The following is a 9,295-nucleotide window of genomic DNA, read 5'->3' on the forward strand; positions in this document are numbered from 1 at the left end:
GGAGCAGATGTCGTTGTTGTGGGCAGTGGTTCAGTTGTTGTGGGAAGGTCTTCGGATGTTGTAGCAGGAGCTGTGGGAGCAGATGTGGTTGCTGTGGAAGAAGCTGTGGTTGTTGTAGAAACTGTGGTTGTTGTTTCCTCAGCTGTACTTGTTGAAGCCTCCACTGTAGATGTCATTGGAGATGCTGTTGTTGTGATTGTTGCAGATGTGGTTGTTGTGGGAGAAGTTGTGTTTGTAGTGGGAGCATCTTTGGTTGTTGTGGGCAAAGTTTTGGGTGTTGTTGCTGTAGCTATGGTTATTGTTGTAGCAGCAGCTGTGGTTGTGGTTGTTGTGAGTGCATCTGTAGTGGTTGTAGCTACAGCTGTACTTGTCGTAGCTGCTGCTGTAGATGTCATTAATGTTGCTGTGGTTGTTTTCGGGGAAGCTGTGCTTGTAGTAACGGAAGCTATTATGGTTGTGGGAGCTTCTGTAGTCGTGGGAGCAGGTGTGGTTGTTGTGGGTGAATCTGTAATTGTTGTTGGATCTGCTGTTGTTGTGGGAAGTGGTTCAGTTGTGGGAAGGTCTTCGGATGTTGTAGCAGGAGCTGTAGTTATTGTGGGCAGGGGTTCGGTTGTTGTGTGAAGGGCTTTGGTTGTTGTAGCAGATGCTCTGGTTGTTGTAGGAGCAGCTTTGGTTGTGGGAAAAACTTCAGTTGATGGATCTGCTGTTGTTGTGGGAGCAATTGTGGTTGTTGTGGGTGAATCTGTTATTGTAGTTGGAGCAGATGTGTTTGTGGTGGGCATGACATTGGTTGTTGTTGCTGTAGCTTTTGTTGTTGTAGCATCAGCAGTTGTTGTTGTGGGAGCAGCTGTTGTTGTTGTAGTGGAATATGATGTGATTGTTGTTGGTGCAATTGTAGTTTTTGTGGCCTCAGCTGTACTTGTTGAAGCCTCTGCTGTAGATGTTATTGGAGATGCTGTGGTTGTAGTTGTTGCAGATGTGGTTGTTGTCGGAGAAGTTGTGTTTGTAGTGGTAGCATCTTTGGTTGTTGTGGGTGAAGTTTTGGGTGTTGTTGCTCTAGCTATGGTTGTTGTTGTATCATCAGCTGTGGTAGATGAAGGTGAGGTTTTGGGTGTTGTTGCTGTAGCTGTTGTTATTGTTGTAGCAGCAGCTGTGGTTGTGGTTGTTGTGAGTGCATCTGTAGTGGTTGTAGCTACAGCTGTACTTGTCGTAGCTGCTGCTGTAGATGTCATTAATGTTGCTGTGGTTGTTTTCGGGGAAGCTGTGCTTGTAGTAACGGAAGCTATTATGGTTGTGGGAGCTTCTGTAGTCGTAGGAGCAGGTGTGGTTGTTGTGGGTGAATCTGTAATTGTTGTTGGATCTGCTGTTGTTGTGGGAAGTGGTTCAGTTGTGGGAAGGTCTTCGGATGTTGTAGCAGGAGCTGTAGTTATTGTGGGCAGGGGTTCGGTTGTTGTGTGAAGGGCTTTGGTTGTTGTAGCAGATGCTCTGGTTGTTGTAGGAGCAGCTTTGGTTGTGGGAAAAACTTCAGTTGATGGATCTGCTGTTGTTGTGGGAGCAATTGTGGTTGTTGTGGGTGAATCTGTTATTGTAGTTGGAGCAGATGTGTTTGTGGTGGGCATGACATTGGTTGTTGTTGCTGTAGCTTTTGTTGTTGTAGCATCAGCAGTTGTTGTTGTGGGAGCAGCTGTTGTTGTTGTAGTGGAATATGATGTGATTGTTGTTGGTGCAATTGTAGTTTTTGTGGCCTCAGCTGTACTTGTTGAAGCCTCTGCTGTAGATGTTATTGGAGATGCTGTGGTTGTAGTTGTTGGAGATGTGGTTGTTGTCGGAGAAGTTGTGTTTGTAGTGGTAGCATCTTTGGTTGTTGTGGGTGAAGTTTTGGGTGTTGTTGCTCTAGCTATGGTTGTTGTTGTATCATCAGCTGTGGTAGATGAAGGTGAGGTTTTGGGTGTTGTTGCTGTAGCTGTTGTTATTGTTGTAGCAGCAGCTGTGGTTGTGGTTGTTGTGAGTGCATCTGTTGTGGTTGTAGCTACTGCTGTACTTGTCGTAGCTTCTGCTGTAGATGTCATTAATGTTGCTGTGGTTGTTTTGGGTGAAGCCGTGCTTGTAGTAACGGAAGCTATTATGGTTGTTGGAGCTGCTGTAGTCGTGGGAGCAGATGTGGTTGTTGTGGGTGAACCTGTAATTGTTGTTGTATCCGCTGTGGTCGTTGTGGGCAGTGGTTCAGTTGTGGGTAGGTCTTCGCGTGTTGTAGCAGGAGCTGTGGTTGTTGTGGGCAGGGGTTCGGTTGTTGTGTGAAGGGCTTTGGTTGTTGTAACAGGTTCTCTGGTTGTTGTAGGAGTAGCTGTGGTTGTGGGAAAAACCTCAGTTGACGGATCTGCTGTTGTTGTGGGAGCAATTGTGATTGTTGTGGGTGAATATTTTGTTGTAGTTTTAGCAGATGTGGTTGTGGGGGGCAGGACATTGGTTGTTGTTGCTGAAGCTGTTGTTGTGGAAACAGCTGAGGTTGTTGTGGAAGATAATGTGGTTGTTGTTGGTGCAATTGTAGTTGTTGTGGCCTCAGCTGTACTTGTTGAAGCCTCTGCTGTCGATGTTATTGGAGATGCTGTGGTTGTGGTTGGTGCAGATGTGGTTGTTGTGGGCAAGGTTTTGGGTGTTGTTGCTGTAACTATGGTTGTTGTTGTTGTTGTTGTATCATCAGCTGTGGTTGATGAAGTCGAGGTTTTGGGTGTTGTTGCTGTAGCTGTTGTTGTTGTTGTATCAGCAGCTGTGGAGTATGTGGGTACATCTGAGATGGTTGTAGCTACAGCTGTACTTGTCATAGCTGCTGCTGTAGATGTCATTAATGTTGCTGTGGTTGTTTTGGGGGAAGCTGTGCTTGTAGTAACAGAAGCTATTATGGTTGTGGGAGCTTCTGTAGTCGTGGGAGCAGGTGTGGTTGTTGTGGGCAAGGTTTTGGGTGTTGTTGCTGTAACTATGGTTGTTGTTGTTGTTGTTGTATCATCAGCTGTGGTTGATGAAGTCGAGGTTTTGGGTGTTGTTGCTGTAGCTGTTGTTGTTGTTGTATCAGCAGCTGTGGAGTATGTGGGTACATCTGAGATGGTTGTAGCTACAGCTGTACTTGTCATAGCTGCTGCTGTAGATGTCATTAATGTTGCTGTGGTTGTTTTGGGGGAAGCTGTGCTTGTAGTAACAGAAGCTATTATGGTTGTGGGAGCTTCTGTAGTCGTGGGAGCAGGTGTGGTTGTTGTGGGTGAATCTGTAATTGTTGTTGGATCCGATGTTGTTGTTGTTGGAAGTGGTTCAGTTGTGGGAAGGTCTTCGGATGTTGTAGCAGGAGCTGTGGTTATTGTGGGCAGGGGTTCGGTTGTTGTGTGAAGGGCTCTGGTTGTTGTAGGAGCAGCTTTGGTTGTGGGAAAATCTTCAGTTGACGGATCTGCTATTGTTGTGGGAGCAATTGTGGTTGTTGTGGGTGAATCTGTTATTGTAGTTGGAGCAGATGTGGTTGTGGTGGGCATGACATTGGTTGTTGTTGCTGTAGCTTTTGTTGTTGTAGCTTCAGCAGTTGTTGTTGTGGGAGCAGCTGTTGTTGTAGTGGAATATGATGTGATTGTTGTTGGTGCAATTGTAGTTTTTGTGGCCTCAGCTGTAGATGTTATTGGAGATGCTGTGGTTGTGGTTGTTGCAGATGTGGTTGTTGTCGTAGAAGTTGTGTTTGTAGTGGGAGCATCTTTGGTTGTTTTGGGCGAAGTTTTGGGTGTTTGTTCTGTCGCTATGTTTGTTGTTGTTGTATCATCAGCTGTGGTAGATGAAGGTGAGGTTTTGGGTGTTGTTGCTGTTGCTGTTGTTATTGTTGTAGCAGCAGCTGTGGTTGTGGTTGTATCTGTTGTGGTTGTAGCTACAGCTGTACTTGTCGTAGCTTCTGCTGTAGATGTCATTAATGTTGCTGTGGTTGTTTTGGGTGAAGCTGTGCTTGTAGTAACGGAAGCTATTATGGTTGTTGGAGCTGCTGTAGTTGTGGGAGCAGATGTGGTTGTTGTGGGTGAATATTTTGTTGTAGTTTTAGCAGATGTGGTTGTGGGGGGCAGGACGTTGGTTGTTGTTGCTGCAGCTGTTGTTGTTGTAGCAACAGCAGTTGTTGTTGTGGAAACAGCTGAGGTTGTTGTGGATGATGATGTGGTTGTTGTTGGTGCAATTGTAGTTGTTGTGGCCTCAGCTGTACCTGTTGAAGCCTCTGCTGTAGATGTTATTGGAGATGCTGTGGTTGTGGTTGGTGCAGATGTAGTTGTTGTGGGAGCAGCTGTGTTTGTAGTGGGATCAGCTGTGGTTGTTGTGGGCAAGGTTTTGGGTGTTGTTGCTGTATCTATGGTTGTTGTTGTTGTTGTTGTATCATCAGCTGTGGTTGATGAAGGCGAGGTTTTGGTTGTTGTTGCTGTCGCTGTTGTTGTTGTTGTTGTATCAGCAGCTGTGGATGATGTGGGTACATCTGAGATGGTTGTAGCTACAGCTGTACTTGTCATAGCTGCTGCTGTAGATGTCATTAATGTTGCTGTGGTTGTTTTGGGGGAAGCTGCGCTTGTAGTAACAGAAGCTATTATGGTTGTGGGAGCTTCTGTAGTCGTGGGAGCAGGTGTGGTTGTTGTGGGTGAATCTGTTATTGTAGTTGGAGCAGATGTGGTTGTGGTGGGCATGACATTGGTTGTTGTTGCTGTAGCTTTTGTTGTTGTAGCTTCAGCAGTTGTTGTTGTGGGAGCTGCTGTTGTTGTTGTGGAATATGATGTGATTGTTGTTGGTGCAATTTTAGTTTTTGTGGCCTCAGCTGTACTTGTTGAAGCCTCTGCTGTAGATGTTATTGGAGATGCTTTGGTTGTGGTTGTTGCAGATGTGGTTGTTGTCGGAGAAGTTGTGTTTGTAGTTGGAGCATTTTTGGTTGTTGTGGGCAAAGTTTTGGGTGTTTGTTCTGTAGCTATGGTTGTTGTTGTTGTATCATCAGCTGTGGTAGATGAAGGTGAGGTTTTGGGTGTTGTTGCTGTAGCTGTTGTTATTGTTGTAGCAGCAGCTGTGGTTGTGGTTGTATCTGTTGTGGTTGTAGCTACAGCTGTACTTGTCGTAGCTTCTGCTGTAGATGTCATTAATGTTGCTGTGGTTGTTTTGGGTGAAGCTGTGCTTGTAGTAACGGAAGCTATTATGGTTGTTGGAGCTGCTGTAGTCGTGGGAGCAGATGTGGTTGTTGTGGGTGAATCTGTAATTGTTGTTGTATCCGCTGTGGTCGTTGTGGGCAGTGGTTCAGTTGTGGGTAGGTCTTCGCGTGTTGTAGCAGGAGCTGTGGTTGTTGTGGGCAGGGGTTCGGTTGTTATGTGAAGGGCTTTGGTTGTTGTAACAGGTTCTCTGGTTGTTGTAGGAGTAGCTGTGGTTGTGGGAAAAACCTCAGTTGACGGTTCTGCTGTTGTTGTGGGAGCAATTGTGGTTGTTGTGGGTGAATATTTTGTTGTAGTTTTAGCAGATGTGGTTGTGGGGGGCAGGACGTTGGTTGTTGTTGCTGCAGCTGTTGTTGTTGTAGCAACAGCAGTTGTTGTTGTGGAAACAGCTGAGGTTGTTGTGGATGATGATGTGGTTGTTGTTGGTGCAATTGTAGTTGTTGTGGCCTCAGCTGTACTTGTTGAAGCCTCTGCTGTAGATGTTATTGGAGATGCTGTGGTTGTGGTTGGTGCAGATGTAGTTGTTGTGGGAGCAGCTGTGTTTGTAGTGGGAGCAGCTGTGGTTGTTGTGGGCAAGGTTTTGGGTGTTGTTGCTGTATCTGTGGTTGTTGTTGTTGTTGTATCATCAGCTGTGTTTGATGAAGGCGAGGTTTTGGGTGTTGTTGCTGTTGTTGTTGTTGTTGTATCAGCAGCTGTGGATGATGTGGGTACATCTGAGATGGTTGTAGCTACAGCTGTACTTGTCATAGCTGCTGCTGTAGATGTCATTAATGTTGCTGTGCTTGTTTTGGGGGAAGCTGCGCTTGTAGTAACGGAAGCTATTATGGTTGTGGGAGCTTCTGTAGTCGTGGGAGCAGGTGTTGTTGTTGTGGGTGAATCTGTTATTGTAGTTGGAGCAGATGTGGTTGTGGTGGGCATGACATTGGTTGTTGTTGCTGTAGCTTTTGTTGTTGTAGCTTCAGCAGTTGTTGTTGTGGGAGCAGCTTTTGTTGTTTTGGAATATGATGTGGTTGTTGTTGGTGCAATTGTAGTTTTTGTGTCCTTAGCTGTACTTGTTGAAGCCTCTGCTGTAGATGTTATTGGAGATGCTGTGGTTGTAGGTGGTGCAGATGTGGTTGTTGTGGGAGCAGCTGTGTTTGTATTGGGAGCAGCAGTGGTTGTTGTTGGCGAGGTTTTGGGTGTTGTTGCTGTAGCTGTTGTTATTGTTGTGGCAGCAGCTGTGGTTGTGGTTGTTGTGAGTGCATCTGTAGTGGTTGTAGCTACAGCTGTACTTGTCATAGCTGCTGCTGTAGATGTCATTAATGTTGCTGTGGTTGTTTTGGGGGAAGCTGTGCTTGTAGTAATGGAAGCTATTATGGTTGTGGGAGCTGCTGTAGTGGTGGGAGCAGATGTCGTTGTTGTGGGCAGTGGTTCAGTTGTTGTGGGAAGGTCTTCGGATGTTGTAGCAGGAGCTGTGGTTGTTGTGGGCAGGGGTCCAGTTGTTGTGGGTAGGTCTTCGGATGTTGTGGTTGTTGTGGGTGCATCTGTAGTGGTTGTAGCTACAGCTGTACTTGTTGAAGCTGCTGCTGTAGATGTCATTAATGTCGCTGTGGTTGTTTTGGGGGAAGCTGTGCTTGTAGTAATGGAAGCTATTATGGTTGTGGGAGCTGCTGTAGTGGTGGGAGCAGATGTGGTTGTTGTGGGCAGTGGTTCAGTTGTTGTGGGAAGGTCCTCCGATGTTTTAACAGGAGCTGTGGTTGTTGTGGGCAGTGGTTCAGTTGTTGTGGGAAGGTCTTCGGGTGTTGTGGTTGTTGTGGCTGCATCTGTAGTGGTTGTAGCTACAGCTGTACTTGTTGAAGCTGCTGCTGTAGATGTCATTAATGTCGCTGTGGTTGTTTTGGGGGAAGCTGTGCTTGTAGTAATGGAAGCTATTATGGTTGTGGGAGCTGCTGTAGTGGTGGGAGCAGATGTGGTTGTTGTGGGCAGTGGTTCAGTTGTTGTGGGAAGGTCCTCCGATGTTTTAACAGGAGCTGTGGTTGTTGTGGGCAGTGGTTCAGTTGTGGGAGCTGCTGTAGTGGCGGGAGCCGATGTGGTTGTTGTGGGTGAATCTGTAATTGTTGTTGTATCCGCTGTCGTCTTTGTTGGCAGTGGTTCAGTTGTGGGAGCTGCTGTAGTGGTGGGAGCAGATGTGGTTGTTTTGGGCAGTGGTTCAGTTGTTGTGGGCAGGGGTCCAGTTGTTGTGGGCAGGGGTCCAGTTGTAGATGGCAGGTGTCCAGTTGTTGTGGGCAGGGGTCCAGTTGTTGTGGGAAGGTCTTCGGGTGTTGTGGTTGTTGTGGCTGCATCTGTAGTGGTTGTAGCTACAGCTGTACTTGTTGTAGCTGCTCCTGTAGATGTCATTAATGTCGCTGTGGTTGTTTTGGGGGAAGCTGTGCTTGTAGTAATGGAAGCTATTATGGTTGTGGGAGCTGCTGTAGTTGTTGGAGCAGATGTGGATGTTGTGGAAGAAGCTGTGGTTGTTGGTGCAACTGTGGTTGTTTCCTCAGCTGTACTTGTTGAAGCCTCCACTGTAGATGTTATTGGAGATGCTGTGGTTGTGGTTGGTGCAGATGTGGTTGTTGTGGGAGAAGCTGTGTTTGTAGTAGGAGTAGCTGTGGTTGATGTGGGCAAGATTTTGGGTGTTGTTGCTGTAGCTATTGTTGTTTCAGCAGCTGTGGTCGATGAAGGCGAGGTTTTGGGTGTTGCTGTAGCTGCTGTTGTTGTTGAATCAGCAGCTCTGGTTGGTGCTGCTTTGGTTGTTGTGGGCGAAGTTTTGGGTGTTGTTGCTGTAGCTATGGTTGTTGTTGTATCATCAGCTGTGGTAGATGAAGGTGAGGTTTGGGGTGTTGTTGCTGTAGCTGTGGTTATTGTTGTAGCAGCAGCTGTGGTTGTGGTTGTTGTGAGTGCATCTGTAGTGGTTGTAGCTACAGCTGTACTTGTCGTAGCTGCTGATGTAGATGTCATTAATGTTGCTGTGGTTGTTTTGGGGGAAGCTGTGCTTGTAGTAATGGAAGCTATTATGGTTGTGGGAGCTGCTGTAGTGGTGGGTGCAGATGTCGTTGTTGCGGGTGAATCTGTGATTGTTGTGGGCAGTGGTTCAGTTGTGGGAAGGTCTTCGGGTGTTGTAGCAGAAGCTGTGGTTGTTGTGGGCAGGGGTTCGGTTGTTGTGTGAAGGGCTTTGGTTGTTGTAACTGGTTCTCTGGTTGTTGTGGGAGTAGCTGTGGTTGTGGGAAAAACCTCAGTTGACGGATCTGCTGTTGTTGTGGGAGCAATTGTGGTTGTTGTGGGTGAATCTGTTGTTGTAGTTTTAGAAGATGTGGTTGTGGGGGGCAGGACATTGGTTGTTGTTGCTGCAGCTGTTGTTGTGGAAACAGCTGAGGTTATTGTGGAAGATGATGTGGTTGTTGTTGGTGCAATTGTAGCTATTATGGTTGTGGGAGCTGCTGTAATGGTGGGAGCAGATGTTTTTTTTGTCGGTGAATCTGTGATGGTTGTTGGATTCACTGTGGTTGTTGTGGGCAGTGGTTCAGTTGTTGTGGGAAGGGCTTCAGATGTTGTAGCTGGAGCTGTGGTTGTTGTGGGCAGGGATGTGGTTGTTGTGGGCAGGGATTCGGTTGTGAGGAAAGCTGTGGTTGTTGTTGGAGCAGCTGTGGTTGTGTAAGAGGAGGCTATTGTTGTTGTTGGAAATGCTGTAGTTGTTGTTATTAAATATGTGGTTGTTGTGGGTGCATCTGTGGTTGTTGAGGGAGAAGCTGGGGTTGTTGTGGGGGCAACTGTGGTTGTTGGAGCTGTGGCTAATGTTTTCCGAGCTATGGCTGTGGTTGTCATTGATGCAGATGTGGTTCTTTCGATTGCAGCTGTGGTTGTTGTTGCCATGGCTGTGGTTGTTGTAGAAGCAGCCGTGGTTGTTGTGTGGTAAGCTGTGGCAATTGTGGGAGCAGCTGTCGTTGTGTTGGTAGTCGTAGTAGCAGTCGTGCTTTGCTGGAGTTCTGTATAAAATATTTTTTTATTACGAACATTAAAATTCTCTGCAATATCTGTTAAACGTGCTGAATTAAATTAGATTGATAACCCAACACCAC

This window comes from Oncorhynchus clarkii, chromosome 10, assembly GCF_045791955.1.
Source record: "Oncorhynchus clarkii lewisi isolate Uvic-CL-2024 chromosome 10, UVic_Ocla_1.0, whole genome shotgun sequence".
Taxonomy (NCBI): domain Eukaryota; kingdom Metazoa; phylum Chordata; class Actinopteri; order Salmoniformes; family Salmonidae; genus Oncorhynchus; species Oncorhynchus clarkii.